At 42.0% G+C, this 26,535-nt stretch overlaps 1 pseudogene; it reads left to right on the forward strand.

Moving 5' to 3' along the window:
• Nucleotides 1–21,678: 21,678 nt before the first annotated feature.
• On the forward strand, nucleotides 21,679–22,876 carry LOC114261970 (protein transport protein SEC13 homolog B pseudogene; annotated as a pseudogene).
• The last annotated feature ends 3,659 nt before the right edge of the window (nucleotides 22,877–26,535 follow it).

Consider the following 26,535-nt stretch of genomic DNA (forward strand, 5'->3'; position numbering starts at 1 on the left):
ATCAAAATTATTGTAGATGTTGAGTACTTATTGAAATAAATATATATTTTAATAGAAGAGATATATTTATTTATACAACTATCAAATTATTGTTGAAACATTATCAAAGTATTGTGTGGGTGTGAATTAAAATCTTCAGCAGACTAATGTTCTTATATGAAATGTATTTTTAAATTTCGAAAAATTATTTTCATCCCTAAACATAAAATCAGAAGAAATTATTAAGACTCTTTTTTTCCCCCATTATTTTCATCAAATTGGGGAATTTATTAGGAAATTCTCTTTCAAATACTTGTATCCCAATTAATTCATAATATATTATTGTATTTAAATAAATACTCTAATTTGGACATTTGGTCTACCAAATTCCAATTCTTATATTTAAAGTATTTTATGAACAATTTTACTCTTACAAATATTTTTTGAACCTCTAACAATTTGGTGATATGAATATTCATATTTAACAGTATGGATATTCACACTGTCAATATTAACATTAATGTGTCCTTCACCCTACTATTATTAGAGATATTTTGATAACTATGTTACTTGTAAAACTTATTGGAATATAAAAAAATAATTCAGATTAAGTGAAATAAAAATATATAAAGAAGAATTTATGAAAAAATATCCTTTAATTTAATTGTATTTTTTTTCAAAAAAGAAAAAAAAAATCTAAAGCATGGGTTGTTCAGGTAATGAAACGGGTGGGCTTGAACATGTAGCCAAACTAAAATTTGTAGATGACCCTAATTTTGATTTGTCGGTCGTTTGATCGGTCATTAGTAATAAGAAGATAGTCATGAGTGACAATAATGACAAATATGGTAGACAAACATCACACCAATAGTCCACTAAGTTAACCAAAATACACAAATTTAGACAATTAGACAAACTCAAATTCGCGTTTCCAATTATTTTTGTTTACTCTCCTTTACCCAAAACACTGTCGTTTTGCAACTGTTATATTCAAGGCTGTCTCTCTTTTTCTCTCATCTTTAGTTGCAGTTCAGTCTTTTCGTCTACATCAGGTTCGATTATCTTTCATGTGATTTCTGTATAATTTCTCTTGTTAATTAGGGTTTCGATCTTCATTCGGATTTCTTTGTGTTCGTGATTGATCGATTGATTTTTTGTTGCTGATCTTTATCTCTCACTTCTATATGAGTACTTAATTATTAACATTGTTTGATTAGCACGAGATCTGATTCTCTCGAATCTTTGTTTAATTTTGAATTTATCAGTTTAATTTTTGTTCTATTGATCGGTTTACTTGGTTCAACATTGAGTTTCGTTGATGGCTTTGACTTCAATTACCCTATGCTTTTCTTATAATGGTGAAAATTTGTAATACATTCACCAGAAGAACTGAGTGAATATAACTTATTTTTTTGTTACTTTTCTCGTAATTTTCTCAGCAAGGTGTTTTGATTATTTGTGCTTTTTCAGTTTTTCTTGTTAAATTGTATCTTAAGTACATTAGCTAACTAAATTTAAAATAGTTGTATATTTTAAAGAATACAAAACTGAGTTAAAGAGGCAAAATGCCAAGACACGTATCTTTGTAAGATGAACTAGAGAATGGACAATTCTCTTTCAATTAGTTACAATCACACATCGGTTGACATAGATGCATATAAGTCTCTTGGGCATCCACCCCTTGTATGTTGGTTTTCAAGGGTGATTTCTACTCAAGTGGTTTGTATCATTTGGTATCAGAGCCATTTACCAACTTGAGTATGAGATTAGATGCACTTGTGCAAGTATGAGATTGTATGGGTGTGGCATTGTGATTCAAGCTGTCGAGGAGGAAATCTATAGGCTAGATTAAGACATTACTAAGGTCTTGAATATTTATAGGTGATTGAAGCCGTCAAAAGGGAAAGGGCTGCCATTAGGTCAGTGTTGATAGTGTAGGCTGTCGTAGATGTTGGCTACAGGGTGTGGTGTTATGTTACGATCCAACATCAATTAACATAGGCCTTGGCCATGTGCATATAAGCCTCTTGGGCACCTCCCTTTACAAACAAGTTTTCAATGATGAGTTCTATGCAAGGGATTCGTACCACAATCAAACAATGGATAAAGGAGCAAAGATGGTCAATAAAGGGAAGTTCAAAACCATTATATCTTGTTACAAGTCCTCTTCCAAAGCTGTCCACATAACACTTAAAGATCAATCTGCCGCACCTTCTTTTGTGACCTCTTTGACCAAGACTAAAAGAGGAACTCCAAGAAGCAAGAAACTCCCATTGACAATATAACCCATTTAGCACAAACTGAGGACATAAAACTCCAAAGCTATCTAGTCACTGGACAATGAAGGATATGCTAATACGTTTTCTCATTCCTGTTTATACATGCAACACCAATCAATAATGACATTACATTCTTTCCTGAGGCTGTCAATAGCCAAAATAGCCTTAGGTTGTCAATACTCCCAAGAGTATTCTAATTACACATGTGATGGTGGTTTGGATGGGCCTGATTGGACCCATAACTTTGTCCCCTCTTTGGTTGGTTGGTCTTTGATCCCTAAAATCTTGTAATGGAGTTTGTCTTGTTTTCTACATAATTACTTTAATTTTAACTCTTCCAGTTAAGCATCTTGATTTCATGAGAACATGTTAATTTTGACTTTTCAAATCTGAGCATCATAAAGCATGATGGGTTTTGTGATTGTCCCACAATATTTTTTTCTGTCCAACCGAATAGGTATTTGCAACCTGATTTTGAAGCACACTGACTTGTCATTCTAATGATTGAGAGCATAAGAGGCATGCTATGAAGCATAGACACCTCTCTGGAGGCGACGTATCTGCACATGTGTCAGACACACTGGAAAGAGTATGACATGCTGGGACACTAAATTGGGACAGGGTAAGGACTATTTTTTTTTTTTAAAAAAAAAAATTAATTTATTTTTTAACTAAAATTACATACCTAAAGTTGATAAATTTGATAAAATTAAATATTTGACATAAAATACGTATTAAATATTTAAAAATATGACATATAATAAATATATAAAATTATGTTTTTTGTACGTATCCCGTACATGTCGTGTTCTGCATTTTTTGAAAATTTATGTGTCCGCGTGTCCATGTCCGTTTTTCTTAGGAGACATGTTATTTAAGATTGATTGATAATTGTTGTTATTGCTCTTAGGTTTATATAAAGGAAAGAGTATAACATAACAATATCTCAAAATGGTATAGACAAACCTAATGGCTTGTGGTAATTTTTTTGAGGCTTAGAAGTATTTACAGTTTACCTCAACATCATTGGAGATGTTTTGATTCCTCATACATTTGATTGAATTTGGTTCATTTTTTCATTTTCATCTCTCAGAAACTTATCTACATTTGAAACTAGTTGGTGATTATGTAGGCATAGCATGATTTCCTTATTAATCTATCAGTCGATATGTGTCATGATAGTGATAGGACTTTACTTAAGCATATGGCCAAAAAGAAGCATTATAAGCCATGTGTGTGTAATCCATTATTGTGTTCAAACTAGTCCCCTAATTGATGTTGGTTCTATCAATCTGTATATGTTTTTGTTTCTATGTTCATAATGACTCGATCATATCTGCACCTATGTGTGCATCCGTTTTTTGATTCTTGAGATTGATGTCTTTGGTTTATTTATTATTTCTCCTTCAATTAATGGAATCTAGATATGGAAAACATATCTTTTAACTCTATTTAATGTGTTTCCCATCTTATACTTTATTTCATGTGTAAGAACATATTGTTACTTAGTGGTTGTTTGATAATCGAATGTAGCACTTAACACTAAATGTATTCAGGTGAAAATACATGAAGTGCATTTGATAATCACAATTCAAGTCACTTAAAAAAAATTAAGTAGTGCCTAAAAATAATAGGCCTCTTTCTAAATGCTAAATTTCTAACGGCTTGTACTTAGGCAACTGTTGAGGTGTATCGTCATCACCCCACAAACAGTATCACCATTTTGCTACTACCATTGCCAATACCTTTCACCATATTGTCGCTGCCACTGCCTCACCATCGCTGCCACTATCACAACCACGACCACCATCTTCACTGCCACCCTACCACCATCCACACTATCACCATCACCGCCACTCTATTGCACCATTACCACCACCATCACCTTCACCTTGTCGCCAACCCCATAAGAAGAAGATTCATACCTTGAAGATGATTAGCTAACTCCGTATGAAAATTTAGCTCTCAATTTTCAATTTGTTGTTTTTTAAACACCACCTTATTTGATTGCTACTTTTTATCACCATATGAACATAATTCGTACTTATGAATATAAATTTGAAAATTCTCAGCATCTGTAGACACCCCATTTTTGACCGACCTTGAGACTTAGACATCACCGATTGAGCGCTTGGTGATATTGCATATCGTGCTCGTTCAGAAGTTTCAGAGTCTCGACTGCGAGCCCTGCCTCCGAATTTCCGAACCCTCTTCTGTGCCTTGCCTTGGTTTGCGAACCAGACTCGGTTTTCTCTGTTTCTTTTCCTGAGGGGAGGGAGAGGTCCCGTAGACCATCTCTCAGTGGCCGTGGACTATATTTTGTGGTCGTAGGCCATTTTGCCCATTTGGAGTCCGGTTTCCGGTTTTTCGGAGCCGTTGGCCGTGTGCCTCGGTTCGGGACCGCTTAACCACCTCCATTTGCTTCGATTTTTGGCATACTTCTTATTTGATCCCTTTTGAGGGACACTGTGGCCCGGGAGACCCACTTCGTGGTCGAATGCCACTTTCAGTGCTTAACAGGCAGTTTTCGGGGCCCTGAACTGCGCGTTCTGGCCCCCGAACACTCGTTTTGCATCGATTTTCGTTCATTTTTGGCAGGTACCTCTGTTTCATCACCAAAAAGGCCGTAGAAGGGTGGGAGGCCAGCAATTGTTTCAACAACCAGTTATATTCCTCCGACGCCCTCCGACATCCGTTTTTCTCACTTCCAAGCCAATGTTGAACACCCTTGGGCCATTTTCTTGAACTTTTAACCACATATTTGTGATGTACACACATGGGAGGACATCAAAAGTTTGTGGCCGGCTGTAGACACCCCATTTTTGACCGTCCTCAAGACTTGGACGTCACTGTTTGAACACACGGTGATCTTCCATGTTTGTGTTCGTTTGGAGTTCCCGGAGGCTTCGGCTCGCGCGCCTTGCCTCAGGATCCCCGAACTCGACCGTTTAGTGTCTGGTTTTGCACCAAACACTTGCATCTTTCCCTTGAGAGGCAAAGTGGGGCTTGTAGACCATCCCCACCCATCACCGGCAGTGGCTAGATGCCACCGGCTGGTCTTTGCTGCCACCGGCAATGTAGTTTGCCGGCCGGCACTATTTGTTGCCGGTCAGCACTTTTTTGTGCCGGTCGGCACTCTTTTTGGCCAAGATAGCATTTTTGGCCGGCCGATTGTTGTTCATCTGCTTTTGCAGATATTTTTAGACAGCTGTCTTGCTTTTGCTCCCCTCCATACACGTGTATGGAGGGATCTCCCTCTTGCAAAGCTTGTCTTGTAAGCTTTACAAGACAATATAGAGAGAAGCTCTCTCTAAGGCAAAAAAGAGAGAGGCTTGGTTAGAGACTTAGGATATTTTGAGAGCAAGAACAGCCATTGTTAGGGTTTGAGTTCTAGGGTTAGAGTTAGATACACACTCTATCTCTCTTTCCCTCTCTTTTGTTCACTAGGTGCTTTGTGTCTTACTATTGCACACAAACACCTAGTGTTTCACCTTCCTCTTGGAGTTGAGGTTCTAAAGAGTTTGTTTTGAAGTTTTGGTGTTGGATTCAAGCTAAAGGAGGCCATTGGAGCACCATTTGTAAAGGGGTCTTCAAGGGTGAGATTCTAGTCCCTTTTTCCCCCATTTTTGCATTGATTTTATACCTATCTTAGAGCTGTTTTTGTGATTATTGTATAACATAAAAAAGTTCTGTTTTTAGGCCCTCTTTATTGTTTATTAAGAGTGTTTTGTTGTTTGAGGGTTGTTGACCACCCTTAGGCCTCAAAAGGCCTCATTTTGAGCCATTTTGTGTTAGCTCCGGGATTTTGGTGTTGAGGTCTCTTCACCACTGAAATCTTGAGGGATTTCAGTGGTGAAGATGATGCTTTGAAGTCCCAAGAAGGAGAGGGCCACCCCCTCTCCTTGTTGTCCTTGAAAAGGACATATTTTGGCCTCTTAAGGAAGCCTATGCTTGAGTGTGTGTTGAGCATGTTTGGTTTGTTTTTCATGCTTATATATCCATAATATAACATGATTTTAAGTTGGTTTTGGAACTCCATGCATGCTTAGCATGGTTGCCATGTAATGCCTTGTTAATGCCTTAATGTGCTTTAGGTTGCTAGCCTTTGTTGGAGCATGTTTTAGGCTTAGTCTTGTGAAGATTTTGCACATATCTTGCCATGTTTTAGATCTGTCCATAAGTATTTGGGTTGATTTTGGCATGCTTGATATAGCTCCTTTGTATTTAGGCTTGTTGGCCTTGAGCATGTGCATGTGTAGCATGCCATCTTTGCATTGTTTTGGTGATTTGGGATCATTCTACATGCCATTTCAGTCCCATTTCCATGCTTGTTTGATTGCCTCGCATGCATCTTGAATGCCTCATAAGCTTGTGTAGTAATGCTCCATGTTTTGGTGTTTATGCATGCTTTTGTTTTTGAGTCATTTGGATGCCATCTAAATGATCCTTAGGCCTTGTATTAATGTCCTAAAACTCTGTTTTTGGTCAATAAGTTCATGCCATGTTTGGTCTTGCTAAGTGTAGTTCAATACTCCATTGGTTTGTTTTGAGCACTTAGGCCATTTGTTGCATGCTTGGCTTGATTCATTGCTTGGTTTGGCACCATTTTATAGCATGATTTTAGAGCTCATGTTGCATGATAATTGTCCATGAAATCCCTTGTCAAGTGTGCTTGAATGTTGCTTGCTTTGTGCCTAAGTGTTGGCCCTTAATCATGTATATGTGTGCATATGTGTTTAGCCTCCATTTTTGGGTATTTTGGCCACTGTTTTGGGCCTATTTAGAGCTGCCTAATTCATGTATAAGTCCATCTTTGCATCCATTTGCATGCCCCTATGTTTGCTTGTATGCTTGCATAAGGTAGTTTCCATGCCATGTTGCATCCTTAGCTTGCATGCTTAGGTTGCATTGCATCTTGCATGCATGCCTTGTTCCTTGACTTGATGATAGGAATTGGGCCTAGTTTGTTTGATTGGTTTGCATTGCATTTGAAATCAAAGTTGCATACTTGGTTCTTTGGGCCATCATGCATGGAAATGCGTGATTGGTGGTCCAAGAATCGAGGCACATGCCCCTTTGAGTCATTACCATGATAAGGGACATGGTTGGTGCATATATGCCTTGAATTGTGCTGTCATGCTTTGCCTTGCCCTCTGTTGCTGTCATTTGCAGATTCTGCAGGAACACTCTGCCGACCGGCAGTGTAAGGTGCCGACCGGCAATCATTTCTCTGCCGACAGCTTCACTTTGTGCCGGTGGCCACCACCACACTGCCGGTGGAAATTCCATGCAGCCGGTGATGATCCCCTCTGTCCAAGGAAGCAGTCCTGAGGTTTTGACAACCTCCAGAGGAGCAGAGGAAAGAAAACAGAGGCAGCTTGCGCATGGCGGCGCGTTCCCCGAGGCAATTTTCCCGCTTTTCTTGGTTTATTTAATTTGTTAATTAAATTAATTAATTTGTAATATTTAATTAGCTTGCGTAGTTAATTAATTTGTAATATTTATTTGGTCCCTCCGAGTGAGGGCAAATCTGTAATAAGTGTGCGTGAGTGTGTGTATGTCTTCCAACCTCACGTCTTTCTTCCCTTTTACTTACCTGCTTTGATGGTTAGTATTAGGGCACGTTTAAATTAGCATACCTTATGCTATGCATGCGTGCATCCATACATTTGTATTACATACTTTAGGCTCGGTACATCACGCTAGCTGCATTTGTACTTCAAATTCTAAACTGAATATGTGATAGTTGTGCATTCTCACATGCCATGTTTAGGATAGCCGAGCCTATTCTAGCAACACTTTGTATGCGATGCATTAGGCACTTAACATGGACTTGGATCATGCATGTTTGCTAACGAGTTCTTTGTTTTGGCACGGAGTACGATGTAAGTATTTCCGCTTTAGCATATCGCATGAGTGTGAATGTTGCCATGTCAGCATGCTTAACATGTGGCTAGATGCTTATGTGTTATAAACTGCTTGGATGCCTGTGGGTGAAGGTTGGATTGTTTGAGTTGGAAGAATTCATTGAAATCCGTGTTTTAGCCTACTTGCGAGTAGCAAATCCAAAACATTTTCCAAAACAAACGGATATGCAATGTTTATTTCCAAATTAGGCAATCTAGTCTATACTTGTTTGCTGTGCGCATAACATAGTAATTCTAGGCTAATAACGGGATAAGAACACGTAAAGTTTTCAAAAACGGATATCACGGTTAGTAGAGGCCGGTCTTCGGACCGGGCGAAAGGGGGTGCTCATAGCTAACCTTCCCCGATCGTACCCAAGCTCCCGAGCCGAGACAACTCCGGTGATGACGGACATGTGGCCTTCGGCACCGAGTCAGGGTTTCCTAAATTCCCCCATTTTAAAATATTTAGGTGGCGACTCTGTATCTGGCAAAGCAGTCCATGTTTGGCACTACTTTTTCAAAAATCTGTTTCTCAAAACGATTTGCCAGATTTGGACTCTTTGGTTCAGATTAAGAACCGTGACACAAATCGAGTCCGAACTGTAGCAGCGAGGCCCCCCTCCGCGGGCGCGTCTACACCGGCCAGTAATTCCACCTGACCCTTTTGAACCCTTCCTAAAAATGGCCTATTCTCTCTCCTGTTTTACAGTTGACAATTTTGAACCACAGGGTTGTGTTGAGGGCACCTGGGAGGACACCAATTTGTGGTGGCCGGCCATTAATTCACCTTGGCCCCAGGTGTGTTGAAGGCACCTGGGAGGACACCAATTTGTGGTGGCCGGCCATTAATTCACCTTGGCCCTTTTGACCCTTGGCCGGCCGGCAATAGAGGGTGGCCGGCCGGCCACCTGCAGCTCCAAAAGTTGGCCGGCCATGATCCTCAGGGTGTGTACATTCCAGCTGTATACTTTTTTCCCCCAAAAAACCTGTATCCGGGGGGGACAACTTTTGGGGGGAAACTTGGCTTGTTTTCCCCCACTTTTTCCCTCCTTTTCTCCCCCTCTTTGGTCTATATAACTGGCTTCCAGCATTGGTCTTGGAGCTTGGAAGAAATTTGCCTTGAGCTTGCATATACACATCTCTCTCCATCTCTCTCTTTCAAGCTCAAACAACCAAGTTCTACCCCTTTTCTTCATCACCACCTAGCACTACACTACCACTTCCATTTCCAGCAGCTTGGGGAGCTTTCCAGCAGCTATGAGGCATCACTTCTCAAGCCAAGAAGCAACCAAGGGTTGGTCTTCAAGACAAAATCAAGAATCAGCGGTCTTCCGAGGCTTGGCACGCATTTCAAGAACAGGTGCAAACAGAGGCTAATTGGGGCATCGTCATGGATTTTCGTGCAAAGGCAACCCAGGCATGCATCATTCATCATCCGGAATGGAATCAAGGCAGTCCCTGGCTTGCATGCCAGTTTATTTATTTTCTTAGTTAATTTATTAATTAATTAGGAATTTGTACCTTATTTGGACTGTATTATTTGGACTGTAATATTCTTTTATTCGGGACTGTATATTTATTCGGACTCTCTGCGCGAGGGCAATGCTGTAATAAGTGTGTGTGAGTGTGATGTATGTCTTCCAACCCCACGTCTTTCTTCCCTTTTACTTACCTGCTTATGATGGTTAGATTAGGGCATATTTCAATTAGCATACAGCATGATAGCATGTTTGCATCATTCATCTGTTTTGCATACACCGGGCTCGGCGCATCATACTAACTGCATCTGTATTTCAATTCCAAGTTGAATACATGTTAGTTGTAGCATTCCATATGACATGTTTAGAATAGCCGACCCTGCTATAGTTGCATTTTTCCATGTGTTGCATTAGGCATTTCTGTATACTTAGGATTCATGCATGATTTCTAATGAGTTTTTGTTTTGGCTTGGAGTACTCAGTGAGTTTTATGCTTTAGTATCCTTGCATGCGTGTGAGTGACTGCCATGAATAGCATGCTTACCATGAGGCTAATTGCTTATGTGATATATCTGCCTGAATGCCTGTGGGTGAAGGTTGGGTTGTTTGGATTGGAACAAATCATTGACTGCAAGTTTTAAGCCCACTAGATAGTGGCAAAACCATCTTCTCTAAGCCCACCCGAGGGTGGCAAAATCTGCATTTTAAGCCTACTTGCGAGTAGCAAACCACCTTTCAAAAACAAACATGAAATGTTTTGTTCAAATTCAGGCGACCCAGTCTATACTTGTATGTTGTGCGCATCACATAGTAACCTAGGCTAATAACCGGAATAAGAACACACAAGGTTTTCAAAAATAGATATCATGGTTAGTACAGGCCGATCATTGATCGGGCGAGCGGGGGTACTCACGAAGTGACCTTCCCCAATCGTACCCAAGTTCCCGAGCCGAGGTAACTTTGGTGATGACGGACATGTGGCCTCAGGCAAACGAGTCAGGGTTTCCTAAATTTCCCAAAATAAAATATTTAGATGGCAACTCTGTATCTGGAACAGCAGTCCATGTTTGGCACTTCTTCCAAAAATCAGTTTTCTTAAAACGATTTGCCGGATTTGGACTCTTTGGTTCAAACTTAGAACCGTGACAATTTGAGAGTCTTGAGCTGTAGTGACCCCAAATGAACAGAACGGGAGCTCACCCTCCTGGGGCGTTCGGGGACGTCTACAGTTTCTAGCGACTCCGCTGGGGATTTAGAGAACTTGACTCGAACTCATGATATCTGTTTTTGACTACACTTGTGTGTTTCTTTGCATTGCATTTGCATTGGTGCGCCTAGGACACCGTGTTTGCCATCTGCTATTCCTGAACGGTTTGCCGGAGGCTTGTCTCATCAAGACATGACCATAAGGCTGACCGATTGTGGGCTCTGCCAGTATGGGAACGCAAACCCTGGTTTTACCGGGGCGCCCTCTTTGACCATTCGACCTAGTGCATATTCGAATCCGTAGTGACCATTCCAAACTAGGACAGGTTGCTTACCCGTTTATAGGTTGTTTGAAACCGCTGCGTGCATAGTGAAACCCTAGCTCCTGACAAAATAGGACAGGGAAACCCTACCCCAACATATGGGTGTTTTGGCTCTCACTTACTTGTTATGTGCTTTGGGGTGCGTCTCCATACGAATGCATGTATCAGTCTACGAGTTTGGGCATCAGGCCTGCGGGCACCAGTTTAGTAATTTGGGCATCGAGCTGCGGGCATCAGCATTCGAGAATCAGTTTACCTGAGGGTATCAGATTTGAGACTGAATTTTGGGAGGCAGAATTCAGTAGGGGGCACAGTCATCCTGCTACACTCGTATCTGTTTTGGTGAAGTTGAGCTGAGGTGCTATCTGTTTTCTCTCTTGCTAGGTAGTCCTGGAACTATAGCTTCAGAAGGCTTCGGTATCCCCCGGGTACATTGGACTAGTGCTGATAGACTTTGTTAGGTCAGAAGTTCGATTCAAGGGAAACCGGTGTTCTTTCGCTGAGGCAAGGTAAAGAAAAGCCGGTCATGGCTCATCGGTTCATCTAATCCGTCAGTCGCCAGTCACATCACCTTTGTTCAAACTCAGCAGACCGTGATGGCACAAGGTTCGGAAGAATTTGTGGCCGTGATAGCAACGCTAAATCAGGGAACTGTCATGCAGGCTGAGACCAGTATTGAAACGCAGCGCCCATCTGGGGCATTTGCCTCACATCCAGCTTTGGGACCCCAGCCGAACTTTGACCCAATTCTGCCAGTTGAAGATTTGCAGTATCCGAATCCTCGAGAAAGGTTGACTCAAGCTCAGGTGCTCGGACCCCTGGTACAGCCTAATGAGGGAACTCAACCCTTTCATGTTGATGAGGTCAATCTGACTGCGGTGAAAATTGCAAACCTTGAGAAGCAATTCAAAAAGACACAGGGCCATAACTCCATTCCCGACATTGAAGATGGGCACACCGAGGCTGCCATCCGGCTCCCAGACAGATTCAAAATGCCATATATCGATCGTTTCGACGGGTCTGGAGATCCAATGGTACATATCCGACTCTTCTTAGATGTCCTGAAGCCGATGGGTCTGACTAAGCCACAGAAACTCTCTCTGTATGGAAGAACCCTGTCGGGTGTAGCAGCCACTTGGTATGCCAAATTGGAGGATACAGTGAAGCAAAACTGGGAAGAACTAGCTGAGGCCTTTGTCGATCAGTATTCCTACAATACCCAAGTTGAAATGACCATCCAAGAGCTTGAAGCAACTCGCCAGAACCCAACAGAGCCTTTTGTGGAATTCGTTGCAAGGTGGAGAGCAAAGGCAGCACAAATGACAGATCGTCGCCCTTCTGAGAGGGATCAATTGCAGATGATGGTGCGAAACCTCGAGCATGATATGTTGCAAAAGTTGATAGTCGCTCCGCTACTCACTTTCAAAAGTTTGCATGAACTGGGGGTTCAGGTCGAGAATGCGTTCAACAGCGGGATCATTCCCAGAACAAGAGGACCGACAAGGAGGGCGATTGCAGGGAGTACCAATGCCAGAAGTAGCACTATTCCCGAACCCACTGAAATCAATACAGTCGTCATAGCCAACCCTTTTGCCAAACCAAGCCTACGACCAGCCAGCCCAGCCCAAGTTCAGGGCAGAACTTTCACTCCCCTCTATATGAGCTTGACTAGCGCACTAAAACTCCTGATGGGAAAAAGGCATCTCAAACCCCTCGATCCTCAACCTCTTCCCGACCCACTCCCAGCCAGACATAACCCTGCCAAGTACTGTATGTACCATCAGCAGCGCGGTCATGGCACCGACCGTTGCTATCGCCTTCGTCATGAGGTCCAAAATCTCATCGACAACCGGACGATAGCACCACCTTCAGACCCCAATGACCAAACATCTCATGCCTACCTCAATCTCATCCACATACTGCCATCCACCTATGACCCTAGCATATACATCACCCCAGCCCATCTACCCAAACCTGAGGTGTTTATCCCAGAAAGTATAGACTTATGCATGATGGGTGCACCTGAACCTCAATCATCTCAAGCCCGTGAGCCCACTACTTCTGAGCTGAAGAGAATGATCGAAGTATCTTCAAAGGAGTGTGACAGATCTGGCCTCCGGGGCATTGGCTCCGTCATCGACCACACCACATACCGGGAACTTCATGTCGAAAGGCTTCCCGATGTTGGGACGGGCTGCATTTGAGAAAGGCCAATCCCTTGGCAAAGTGGAGGTGAGTGGAAGGAGCAAGATAGGGGCGGACATAGATCCCAATGAACATCTTCTGTTGGCTGTTGAGGCTTTGAAAGCCGAGGGACTGAACAAAGAGCAAGTGCTCGCAGTTGTTGCAAAAACTGTGGACGACACTTTTGCCACTCAGAATGAGAGCATTTTGAATCAAGGGGCAAGCCGGGAGAAGGGTCGTTGTGTCAGAAACGTTCCTTTCAGTTATAATCCTGCACTCAAAAGAGATCAACAAACCAAGCCAGCACCTGCCAATCCCTTTACTGGTGTGTCCAGCAAAAACCCATAAACCTCGAAGTATCTACCCCGAGGTCAGAGAGTCTTCCATGCTCTCTATATGCCTTTGTCCAAAGCTCTCCAAATCCTTGTTGGGCAAGGCCATCTCAAACCCCTTGAGCCTCGGCCTCTCTCGAACCCTCTTCCGGCTATGCATGATGCTACCCAGTGCTGCGCTTTCCATCAACAAACCGGTCATGACACCGACAGTTGCGTCCGTCTCCGCCATGAGATACAAAATTTGATTGACAACGGGGTCATCCCCGCACCAGGTCCCGCAAAGTCTATCGGCACTTGATCAGTGAATTTGTGGGGGGATAATGTGATCTGATCAGAGATTGAACCAGCTGCGGGTGGCACTTGATTTACTCTAGACGTGGGAATGGCACGCACTGTTCTGAGCAATGTGCAAATACCAGTTTTTTGTGCTTTCTAACTTTGGTATTGGGTCAGTTTTGTTGTTTTGTTTTGAGTCTGTCTTTTTGTTTTGGGTCAGTCTCTTTTGTTTCGGGTCAGTCTTATTGTATTGAGTCAGTCCTGTTGTATAGGAGTTGGGTGATTCCCGGGGGGGGAGTGTTACCTCGGGCGTCACCATTTTGTTTTATGTTTGTCTTTTCGTTTTGTTTCGAGTCTGTTTCTGCCAGGGAGCCAGTTGTGTCGACAGATTTGAATGAAACAGCAGTGGTTTTTCACGCTCTTGTATTTGCCTCGGCCGTGTGCCAATTGTACTAGAAAGTTTGAATGAAACGGCAGTACTTTTCGCCTACTCTTCTGCACCCCAAAATCATTGCATTGACCTAAGTTTTTCAAAACTTTTTGAACACTACGGTGAAAACGAAGAGGAAGGAATTCCTCGGGTTTTGCAAAATTTGATCATTTGAGAGAAAGAGAGGTGGGCTAAGCCCTTAAGGAATGAAATCATGCTTGTTAGTGTGAGTACTGAGAAGGACCCCAGCTTTGATCCAGATTGGTTCTACACTGTCTTCAGCGCGAGCGATTTGTCGCTTTCTTAAAAACTTTCACAAAAAAAAATGTTTTGCGCGATCCTGCGAAGACTTGTGTGGAATCGCTCGAGATTGTGCAGCTCAGGATCGCTCTCAGCCTCGAGACTCGACTCCTCATTTTCAAACCTTGGACTAGAACTCAAAAAGTTCAAAGGTCAACTACAATGTAAGGCCTGTGTGGCCGGATCCAGAGCAGCCCGTGAATTAGCGGCAACAAAGTCAGATCAAGAAGCTTCCGAAGCTAGATCAGGAGCACCCCTCGAACTAGGGGCAAGAATTTCAAATGTGCTCGAAGAGTCCAAGATGAAGATCGGCAAGAACGCCAAACCCCAGAAGGGAGGAAAGAAGAAGACATTGTTGAAGGACAACCGAGTTCCTATCCACAAACACTAGGGGCAAATTCGCTCTCCATTGGATGGACTCTTGCATTGTCAGCGAACAACAGCCATTCTCCTGGATTCAGATGACTTCGGAATCTCAAAACCATTTGACATGGACAAAGCTACACTTTTACCCTTGAGAGGCTCGCTGGGCCGAAAACCCGAAAGGGCGGCCCAGGCAAAAGTTAGAGCAAGAAAAGAACAAAAAGAACAAAAAAGAGAAAAGAACAAAAAAACAAAAAGAAAAGAAATGAAAAGAATTGAAAAGAAAAGAAAAACAAAGCTCGCAAGGTCGAAAACCCGCAACAGGCGCCTTGGCAAAAGTTAGAGCATAAAAAGGAGAGGTTAAATACCCGAGTGTACCTTAATCCCGAACTACGTAAGGCTTAATTCCCATGTTCGGGATACGTAGGCAACTTCATTCTGAAGTCCAGCCGTAAAACAATTCGATTGTGTCCATGCGATGGTTCTAGTCATCTTCGCTTTCTCTGTATCTGAGAATTTGGTTGTGTTCGTCGCTCTGAGGACTGCCTACAATGCGCTGCGGTGCCATCCAAACAAGGGGCAACTTTTTGTTGCCATTCGATGCGCTGCGGGGCCATTCAGACAAGGGGCAACTTTCCGTCGCCATTCAACGCGCCGCGGTGCCGTTCAAACAAGGGGCAACTTTCTGTTGCCATGCAATGTCCTTCAGACAAGGGGCAATTTTCCATTGCTATGGATCCGAGGTTGTGTGCATCTCAAGAGTAAGTTCCGTGCTCGTTGAGCAGTGGTTGTTTGCAAAAATAGTTTTTGAGAATTTTTACTGAGGTTGACTAATCTTCTCGAAAAGTACTCCATTTTTCAAAACTGGACCGTTTCTTGGACCCAAAAAAGGAAAACTCTCAGTACTCATAGCTTAACTTGCATGATTTTCAAATCAGAAAATCGAACAAGCGTGTTGATCTAACTCTCATTTTGGTCAAAATTTTTTAGGAGAAAACTAAAACAAAAAATGGTCAAAATAATGAACTAGGGGCACAGTTGAGTCAGGTGTTCTGTCTTTTCCCCTTTGTCAAAATACTTGCCGGAAAGGGCACTCTACTTGTCGGAAAGGGCACCGTATTCGCCAGAAAAGGGCACAACAAAGGGCAGAAAGCTCTCACATCCTCCAAGCAATGAGGTATCAAGCAAAGTGCGAAGCACGAACTAGAATGGGGCAAGATATTCCATTTCCTCACCTGGACAGGTCTAAACATGTCCAAACTCCCCGACAGAGCATCATCAACCGATGTTAGCTGCAGATTTGCTACACATCCTGTTATAGCACAACCCCTCTGAGAGAGGAACTCACTAGCTACGCGCAGGAAAAGAAGAATCTAACAGAATGCTAGGGGCACGAGCCCACAGTTTGCTGTTCATCCATCAACTACCCAGGGGAGGGATGAAAAATGAGAGATTGAAGAATAGAGAGATGTGCGATGAGAGAAAAAATGAGAAAAAGGGCTTTTTCAGAAAAATAGAGCTTGAGGGCCGAGTGATGTGAGGATCACAGATGAGAGAGGGTGGGGAACAATACCCGGTGAAACAAGCTCCCTGTGCACGTTTGAGTGTTGTGTCTTCTGTTTTGTCTCGATTCTTGCTTTGAGTCAGTCCGAGCGTGTCTCGATGTGTTTAGGTTGTTTACCTTTTGTTTCCTATTATTGAGTCTTTTTTCGCTGTGTTCAGTTGTAGGCTCAATACCCGGTTGAGAACCCATTTCTCATTTCAATTTCAAAAATCGTTTTGTGCTCAAAGTGCCGTGTCGTTCTCCACATTTGTGTAAAAAAGGATCAGTTCTTTCATAAAACCGCAGGGTTCAACCCAGGTCATGTCAGAATAGTAAAACAAGGACCTATCTGAAGCTATTTAGGTTCCGGATTGCAAAGCAAAAGAAAAGAAGGAAAATCGAAGCATCTAAGTAAGTTTCACCTTCAGCAAGTTTCGTGATTGTATTCCGGATGTACCTCTTCAGGCCTTTTAATACTACCGAAGTGTGAGTGCGCCTCTACCTCAAGTATAAGCCTGCTTCAAGTCAGAATGACAGTCCAAGCAACACCTGAGGGTTTTACATGCAGATGTTATCTCTCGCCAATTTGAACAGGGTGTGCCCTTTTTGAGCTAAGTATGTTGTGAAGTCCTCTAAGAGGTAAATCAGAGGCACCAAAGTATATATTTGATGCTCCTCTATTGCATAGAATGTGAACTTTCATATATACTGTTGTTGCATGCGTGCCGCGCATCGTTTTGATTCATGCATAGAATATGCTTGCTTTCGATTCCACATAGAATATGCTTTGCTTATTTCATGTTTAGAATATGCTTGCTTTCAATATTGTATAGAATGTGCTTCCATACTTGCATAGAAAATGCTTGTATCTTTTACATGGAGAATGACCCCATACTTGCATAAAAGATGCATTTTATCGCACTGTCTTGTGCATTTCAAATCACTCGCGCTGTTTAGCGTATCGCACTGTCTTGTGCATTTCAAATCACTCGCGCTGTTTAGCGTAGCGCACTGTCTTGTGCATTTCAAATCACTCGCGCTGTTTAGCGTATCGCACTGTCTTGTGCATTTCAAATCACTCGCGTTGTTTAGTGTATCGCACTGTTTTGTGCAGTTTATCATTCGCGCTATTCTGCGCACCTCAATCGCACTGTTTTGTGCAGTTTACATTCGCGCTATTTTGCGCACCTCCATCGCACTGTTTTGTGCAGTCTATCATTCGCGCTATTTTGCGCATCACACTGTTTTGTGTAGTTTATCATTCGCGTTATTTTGCGCACCTACATCGCACTGTCTTGTGCATTTCAAATCAATCGTGCTGCTTAGCGTATCGCACTATTTTGTGCATTGTACCATTCGCGCTATCTTGCGCACCTTATCTGTATCACACTGTTTTGTGCATTCACTCTGCATCGCACTATCTTGTGCACTCCCTGGTCCAGGAGACCTTAAATCCTCTGGTCTAAGGAGACCTTAAATCTTGCATCTTTATTCACACTGTCTTGTGCACTCCCTGGTCTAGGAGACCTTAAATCCTCTAAAGGTGCAATTCCTTTGGTGTTTGTCGTGCCCGAACGACTTCCAGTGGTCTGGTATAGCCACCTGCCTGTGTTCGCGGTGAGTTTCTAGGAGACCAACTGAGACGGTGGAAACTAGAGTTCGAGTGGCTTATGCCTAGAACGCAAAGGTTCGGGATTTCCGAGACTAAAGTCTGGTTTAAATACCCAGGGGTATATCCTCGGCTTGAAATCTGTATGGCAGCCCCATAGATTGAGACAGCATCTGTATGCACCTCAATTCTGGACACCGATCCAACCTAGTCTGTCACCCTGTTGGAGAATAGGGAAAGCTGCGACCATAGTTAGGGAGAAAAGTAGTACATGTGGTTCAACCAAGAAGAAGCGAGAGATCCCCAGCACCATCAGGCACGATATTGTGTGTACGGTTCATTTGAGGCTGGTACGACCAGACGAATCGTGCAAGTATCATATCTTCTCCGTGTGAGATGCAACGAGAATTGAATAATTCTCTGCATTCTTAACTACGTAAAATGTAGTTGTTGCTTTGTATTCTGGCTTAAAACTGTTGCATCCATTCGCGAATACTTGCTTCATTACAGCTTGCTGCATTTGCATGATCATTGAGTTACCTTCGGCTTCTTGCATTATCAGTTGCATTTTGCCCCTGCCTGCGGGCATGCCTGCGGGCACACCTCTGTTTATCACACCTGTTTGTCTAAGTCTTCGGCCTTGTCAAAAATGGGTCGTCTCTGGACTTTGACATTCACTCCCGTCACTTATGACTTTCGAGTTCTGTCAAAGAGGGGCAACTGTAGACACCCCATTTTTGACCGACCTTGAGACTTAGACATCACCGATTGAGCGCTTGGTGATATTGCATATCGTGCTCGTTCAGCAGTTTCAGAGTCTCGGCTGCGAGCCCTGCCTCTGAGTTTCCGAACCCTCTTCTGTGCCTTGCCTCGGTTTGCGAACCAGACTCGGTTTTCTCTGTTTCTTTTCCTGAGGGGAGGGAGAGGTCCCGTAGACCATCTCTCAGTGGCCGTGGGCTACATTTTGTGGTCGTAGGCCATTTTGCCCATTTGGAGTCCGGTTTTCGGTTTTTCGGAGCCGTTGGCCGTGTGCCTCGGTTCGGGACCGCTTAACCACCTCCATTTGCTTCGATTTTTGGCATACTTCTTATTTGATCCCTTTTGAGGGACACTGTGGCCCGGGAGACCCACTTCGTGGTCGAATGCCACTTTCGGTGCTTAACAGGCAGTTTTTGGGGCCCCGAACTGCGCGTTCTGGCCCCCGAACATTCGTTTTGCATCGGTTTTCGTTCATTTTTGGCAGGTACCTCTGTTTCATCACCAGAAAGGCCGTAGAAGGGTGGGAGGCCAGCAATTGTTTCAGCAACCAGTTATATTCCTCCGACGCCCGTTTTTCTAACTTCCAAGCCAATGTTGAACACCCTTGGGCCATTTTCTTGAACTTTTAACCACATATTTGTGATGTACACACATAGGAGGACACCAAAAGTTTGTGGCCGGCCAGTAATTCCACCTGACCCTTTTGAACCCTTCCTAAAAATGGCCTATTCTCTCTCCTATTTTACAGTTGACAATTTTGAACCACAGGGTTGTGTTGAGGGCACCTGGGAGGACACCAATTTGTGGTGGCCGGCCATTAATTCACCTTGGCCCTTTTGACCCTTGGCCGGCCGGCCATGGGGGGTGGCCGGCCGGCCACCTGCAGCTCCAAAAGTTGGCCGGCCATGATCCTTAGGGTGTGTACATTCCAGCTGTATACTTTTTTTCCCCCAAAAATCTGTATCCGGGGGGGACAACTTTTGGGGGAAAACTTGGCTTGTTTTCCCCCACTTTTTCCCTCCTTTTCTCTCCCTCTTTGGTCTATATAACTGGCTTCCAGCATTGGTCTTGGAGGTTGGAAGAAATTTGCCTTGAGCTTGCATATACACATCTCTTTCCATCTCTCTCTTTCAAGCTCAAACAACCAAGTTCTATCCCTTTTCTTCATCACCACCTAGCACTACACTACCACTTCCATTTCCAGCAGCTTGGGGAGCTTTCCAGCAGCTATGAGGCATCACTTCTCAAGCCAAGAAGCAACCAAGGATTGGTCTTCAAGGCAAAATCAAGAATCAGAAGTCTTCCGAGGCTTGGCACGCATTTCAAGAACAGGTGCAAACAGAGGCTAATTGGGGCATCGTCATGGATTTTCGCGCAAAGGCAACCCGGGCATGCATCATTCATCATCCGGAATGGAATCAAGGCAGTCCCTGGCTTGCATGCCAGTTTATTTATTTTCTTAGTTAATTTATTAATTAATTAGGAATTTGTACATTATTTGGACTGTATTATTTGGACTGTAATATTCTTTTATTCGGGACTGTATATTTATTCGGACCCTCTGCGCGAGGGCAATGCTGTAATAAGTGTGCGTGAGTGTGATGTATGTCTTCCAACCCCACGTCTTTCTTCCCTTTTACTTACCTGCTTATGATGGTTAGATTAGGGCATATTTCAATTAGCATACAGCATGATAGCATGTTTGCATCATTCATCTGTTTTGCATACACCGGGCTCGGCGCATCATACTAACTGCATCTGTATTTCAATTTCAAGTTGAATACATGTTAGTTGTAGCATTCCATATGACATGTTTAGAATAGCCGAGCCTGCTATAGTTGCATTTTTGCATGTGTTGCATTAGGCATTTCTGTATACTTAGGATTCATGCATAATTTCTAATGAGTTTTTGTTTTGGCTTGGAGTACTCGGTGAGTTTTATGCTTTAGCATCCTTGCATACGTGTGAGTGACTGCCATGAATAGCATGCTTACCATGAGGCTAATTGCTTATGTGATATATCTGCCTGAATGCCTGTGGGTGAAGGTTGGGTTGTTTGGATTGGAACAAATCATTGACTGCGAGTTTTAAGCCCACTAGATAGTGGCAAAACCATCTTCTCTAAGCCCACCCGAGGGTGGCAAAATCTGCATTGTAAGCCTACTTGCGAGTAGCAAACCACCTTTCAAAAACAAACATGAAATGTTTTGTTCCAATTCAGGCGACCCAATCTATACTTGTGTGCTGTGCGCATCACATAGTAGCCTAGGCTAATAACCGGAATAAGAACACACAAGGTTTTCAAAAATAGATATCATGATTAGTAGAGGCCGATCTTTGATCGGGCGAGCGGGGGTGCTCACGAAGTGACCTTCCCCAATCGTACCCAAGTTCCCGAGCCGAGGTAACTTTGGTGATGACGGACACGTGGCCTTAGGCAAACGAGTCAGGGTTTCCTAAATTTTCCAAAATAAAATATTTAGGTGGCGACTCTGTATCTGGCAAAGCAGTCCATGTTTGGCACTTCTTTCAAAAATCAGTTTTCTCAAAACGATTTGCCGGATTTGGACTCTTTGGTTCAGACTTAGAACCGTGACAATTTGAGAGTCCTGAGCTGTAGTGACCCCAAATGAACAGAACAGGAGCTCACCCTCCCAGGGCGTTCGGGGACGTCTACAGCATCTCACTTTTGTTCGATTACGGTTGTTTTGTACCGGCTTATTTGGAACGGAACTGATTCAAGGTTAAAGGGTCAAAACAAGGAATTTGAATTTGTTGTTTTCTTGGAGGAAGCAAATGCCTTCTCAAAAGATTGAAACTGGTCATCAGGACATTGTTCACGATGTGGCGATGGATTACTATGGTAAGCATCTTGCTACAGCTTCTTCAGACAACACCATTAAGAAAGTCGGGATGAGCAATTCGACCTCTTAGCATCTTGCCACCTTAAGCGGTCATCAAGGACCTGTGTGGCAAGTGGCTTGGGCTCACCACAAGTTTGGTTCCTTCTTGCTTCATGTCCTTATGATGGGAGGGTCATACTTTGGAAGGAAAGTAATCAAAATGAGTGGAACCAAGCCCATGTTTTTGATGATCATAAATCTTCTGTGAATTCCATTGCTTGGGCTCCTCATGAACTGGGTCTATGTTTAGCATGTGGATCCTCAAATGGCAATATTTCAATTTTTACTGCACGATCTGATGGTGGTTGGGACACGTCACGCATTGACCAACCTCACCCAATTGGTGTTACTTCCATTTCATGGGCACCATCAATGGCTCCTAGTGCTCTTGTTGGTTCTGGTCTGCTTGATCCTGTTCAAAAGCTTGCATCAGGTGGTTGTGATAATACTGTAAAAGTGTGGAAACTTTATAATGGAGTTTGGAAGATGGATTGCTTCCCTGCTCTTCAAATGCATACTGATTGGGTAAGGGATGTTGCTTGGGCACCTAACTTGGGACTCTCTAAATCCACAATTGCAAGTGCTTCACAGGATAGGAGAGTCATTGTGTGGACTGTGGCGAAGGAAGGGGATCAATAAGATGGCAAGGTTTTGAAGGATTTTTAGACCCCTGTTTGGAGGGTCTCTTGGTCACTCACTGGAAACATGCTGGCTGTGGCTAATGGGAAAAACAATGTAACACTGTAGAAAGAAGAAGTAGATGCAGGTGACAACAGTTGAGCCGTAAAGCTCGAGCCCCCACCTCTTTTTTCTCCTGATTATAGTTCAATACTTTGCTTGAAATTGAGGGTCCCAAAACAGTCAAAACTTTTAGGCTTTATGAGAAGTCAGTTGTATGATATGAAGGTTTATGAATATTTTTTCCCTGGTAATTATTGCTCTCCTGAATGTTTGCAATATACTTCTCAATATCTGGTTTAAAGATATGTTTGCCAGGTTGTCTGCTCATGATCCCCCCCCCCCCCCCCCAGCAATGTTTTGGAAAATGTTCTTTCTAACTCAATCTGTTACCTTAATGACATGAATATGTGTAACAGAATACTGGTCTAGTAGATGCATAAACACTCTAAGCTTTATGACATTGCGAGTGTTGCCATTTTCAGTGTTACTTTAGACCAGTGCACTTTGGATATGCTTTTCTCGTGATGAGAATCATGAATGAAATTCTCGCAGCATTTCAACCATTCTTGACATATCAATCGTCAGAGAACTGAGTAAGATCTCTAACGTTTTCCAAACCCCTTGCTAGTCATCCATGTGTGATATCCTTTATCATGTCAATTGTCAGACTTTTTGTTAATCTACTTGTAATCAACAGTCCCATAAATAGATTTAACATGTAAATCTTTGGTTTATGAAATTGTAAGTCTTTTTTCACTTCATATTCATGATGAATTGGACGTCGGTTATTATTATTAGTGAATCCATGAATGCTGTGAACTGAAATATTATTAGTTGACCACTTAATTTAAACCGGATTGAATGATTGGAATTCTCTCCTCCTTGTAACTACAAATTGATTTATAAGCCCTAGGTTTGATATGCTAGACTAGTGATGAAACTTTAGTCATCTTCATCTTTCTCTAATGATGTCCTCCACTATTGCAATCACTCATTGGCACAATACCCACATGCAGTTCTAGTTTTGTCCAAAGCGGTTTTTTCTCAAATGCTGTGTTTGGGGGAGTAGGGCCATGCAATAGGACTATCTATCTTGGCCAATTCCGAATCCCATGTTGACAAAAGTGGACTTTTAGATTACTGTATACCTTTCGGAAAATTATACAGTAATCCTAGATTATCATGTAATCATACTTTTTCACTAATTATATGAGAAACTATTGAGTTCCATAGGGGATACAAAATGAGAATTAACAATTTTAACAGTTTGTTTGTTTTGGTGAAAAACAAAATATTTTATTATATTTGGTTGTATTTTTTAAAATAATATATTAATAATTGTAATAATAGTAGGAGATGGTAGCGGTAATGGTGTGGTAGTGGCTGCAGAAGTAATTTCAAACGGATATTCTCCCTCCAAATTTATTGGAATGATTTTAACTAGCTGTCATTCTAAGTCTCGTGATGTGGAAAAAATATTGAGCATCAGTTCCACTTCCACTTACCAAAATTATTCCATCCCACTTCATGGTTCTGGGTGATGGGCTTGAAAATTAAAATACTTGAAATTTTTAATATTGAAATTTAAGTTTGAAAATGTTAAGATAAATATGTTAGTTAATATTCTAGAATGTAAATTAAAGGGAAAAAAATTCTAAAATGTAAATGAAAATTATATTATCTTTCATAGGTTTTTTTAATATAAAAAGTGATATACAAGTCCACTTTATAGACTGATTTTCTAAATCTAATAATGTATAAGTGATATAATTGATTGATAATTGAAAAGATATGAGAAACATTCATTGATAAGTTCATCTCTCTAACTTGACATTATAAGACTCGTTCTTAATAATGTTTTGGTTTTATTTAGATCTATAGAGATTTGTGAAGAAAAATAAAAATAATAGGAAAATAAATAAAATATAATATGGGAAGGACCAATGATACAGTGAAAAAATACTATGGCCCCGTTTGGTATAACTGTTAAAACAGCTTGTAGATTATAGCTTAACAGATTATAGATTATGACTTTAATCAGAAGTTGTTAATCTGTTTGGTGTAGCTGTTGGATTATAGATTTAAGTTGTTGAGGAGTATTTGTTAAATAAGCTGTGAAATAACTTTTTCAATTAATTTTTATTTTTTGTTTGTCTACATTTCTCATAAAAAAAAAAATAATAATCTATAGTCTATTTGAGTCTTTTTCTATTTTAAAAAAAATAAAAAATAAAAAAATTTAAGAGTATAACCATAAATTAACATGTCCACAGCAGAAGCTGATAATCAGAAGCAAGGGGTGAGCAGCTTCTCAGAATCAGCTTTTTTGAGCTAAAATAAGTTGTTAGAATCAGAAGCTGTTTGAAATAAGTTTAACCAAGCAGTCCAAAATAACTTTTTCAAAGCTAAAAGCCATAAGTTGGCTCTGAAAAGCTGAAACAAACACCCCCTATATCTTTAAAGAATTAGTTAAACTTACCCATATTTAAATTTAAGTAATCGGTGATTACGCGTTATATAAACAAAACCTAACTTAATTGGGTAATCAAATAGAAGAAAATGGGTCATTAAATGTCTCTCAATCAATCAAATTTGTCTATCTCTCTTTGTCCAAATTAGGGATTGGCCACTTCATAGACGGAGAAAAGTAGTAGTAGTCTCTCTCCTCAAAACTCAAAAAACAATCCACTTTGAATTTTAGGGAAATTGCTGAGAAGAAGAAACTTTGCACTAACTTTTGCACTAATTGCGGTTTTAGAGCAAAACATCCTATTTGATTTCATCTCCAAACAAACTGACAGTGATTCTTTCTACACTTCATAGAAATGTATAATGGCTTATTGTGGGCCGAACCTTTCGACGGCTGCTCTTAGTCAGAGATAATGAGCATTGGCTTGGCACCACTGGGGAAGACTAGGCCCACAAGTTGCTCGAGCGCAGTATCAATAGACAATTTAGCTTTGTCCATTGCCGATAATATTGCCAGCCAGTGCGCCCGTGAAGCCGTGAGGAGTCCCCAAATAGAGATATCAGCTTGGATTTTCTTGAGCTGTTTCAGTATTGACTCCTCTTCTATTTACTTCTCTTTCTGTTTCTCGGCTTTTTTGTCCTTTCCAGACACTTCTGCTTGATCTAGGTGCGGCAGCTTAAAATATCATCCACTGTGGGTAAGATGGTCTATCTCTGCAGCATACCATGTATTACTCAGAATGCAGTCTCCCCAATCCTCGTCAGTATGGGCCAGATGCAAATCATTGTCATCCCACCATTCGCCATCAGCCGTCGACAAACAGCTGTCCGGCTCTACTTGAATCATTTTCACATCATAAGTGTCCCCCACAGGGTACTACGCAATCACGATTTTTCGACTGTCTTCATGTCTTTCTCTTTCAAACTGTCTTAGTGTAGCTTTTTATTCAGTATCTATAGTGTTTACAACACCCACTTCTTGGGTTGGGTTTTCCATACATGTGCCCTTCGGCAATTTTCCTTTCTCATCAGCCTTCCCAACTGCTGCGGCTACCTCTACTTCCTTTCCCTCAGGATTCAACCTAATTTCTTCTTCTTTGTCTAGCTCATCACTCAGCCATCTGGTATTATCAATCGATCTATTCAGGTCAAACCACTCGATCTGTACATCTCCCTGATCATGCTTGTCAAAAAACTGCAGGTTGTCTAAATCTTTTTCGAGGTCTACTAAATCATCCAACCCTTGGCTCGGGCCATCCTTCCTAACCACATTGATGCCTACCGAGATTGGTAGCACCACTTCAACTCTGATTTGATTGGTTGGCGCAATATAGCAACTTAGATCGTATGCCCTTTCAAACAAATCCCCGAGACACTTCGACGACAGGCCAATACCTCCCTCCGAGGCCAGACCCTCCTTTACCACGGGTATTGTCACCACATTGTAAGGCTTAGGTTATGGCTTAAATGTGTCCATCATACACAGATCTGTGTCCTCAGGAATGAACA

The sequence above is a fragment of the Camellia sinensis genome, chromosome 15, assembly GCF_055761805.1.
Source record: "Camellia sinensis isolate YWXY chromosome 15, ASM5576180v1, whole genome shotgun sequence".
In the NCBI taxonomy this organism is placed as follows: Eukaryota; Viridiplantae; Streptophyta; class Magnoliopsida; order Ericales; family Theaceae; genus Camellia; species Camellia sinensis.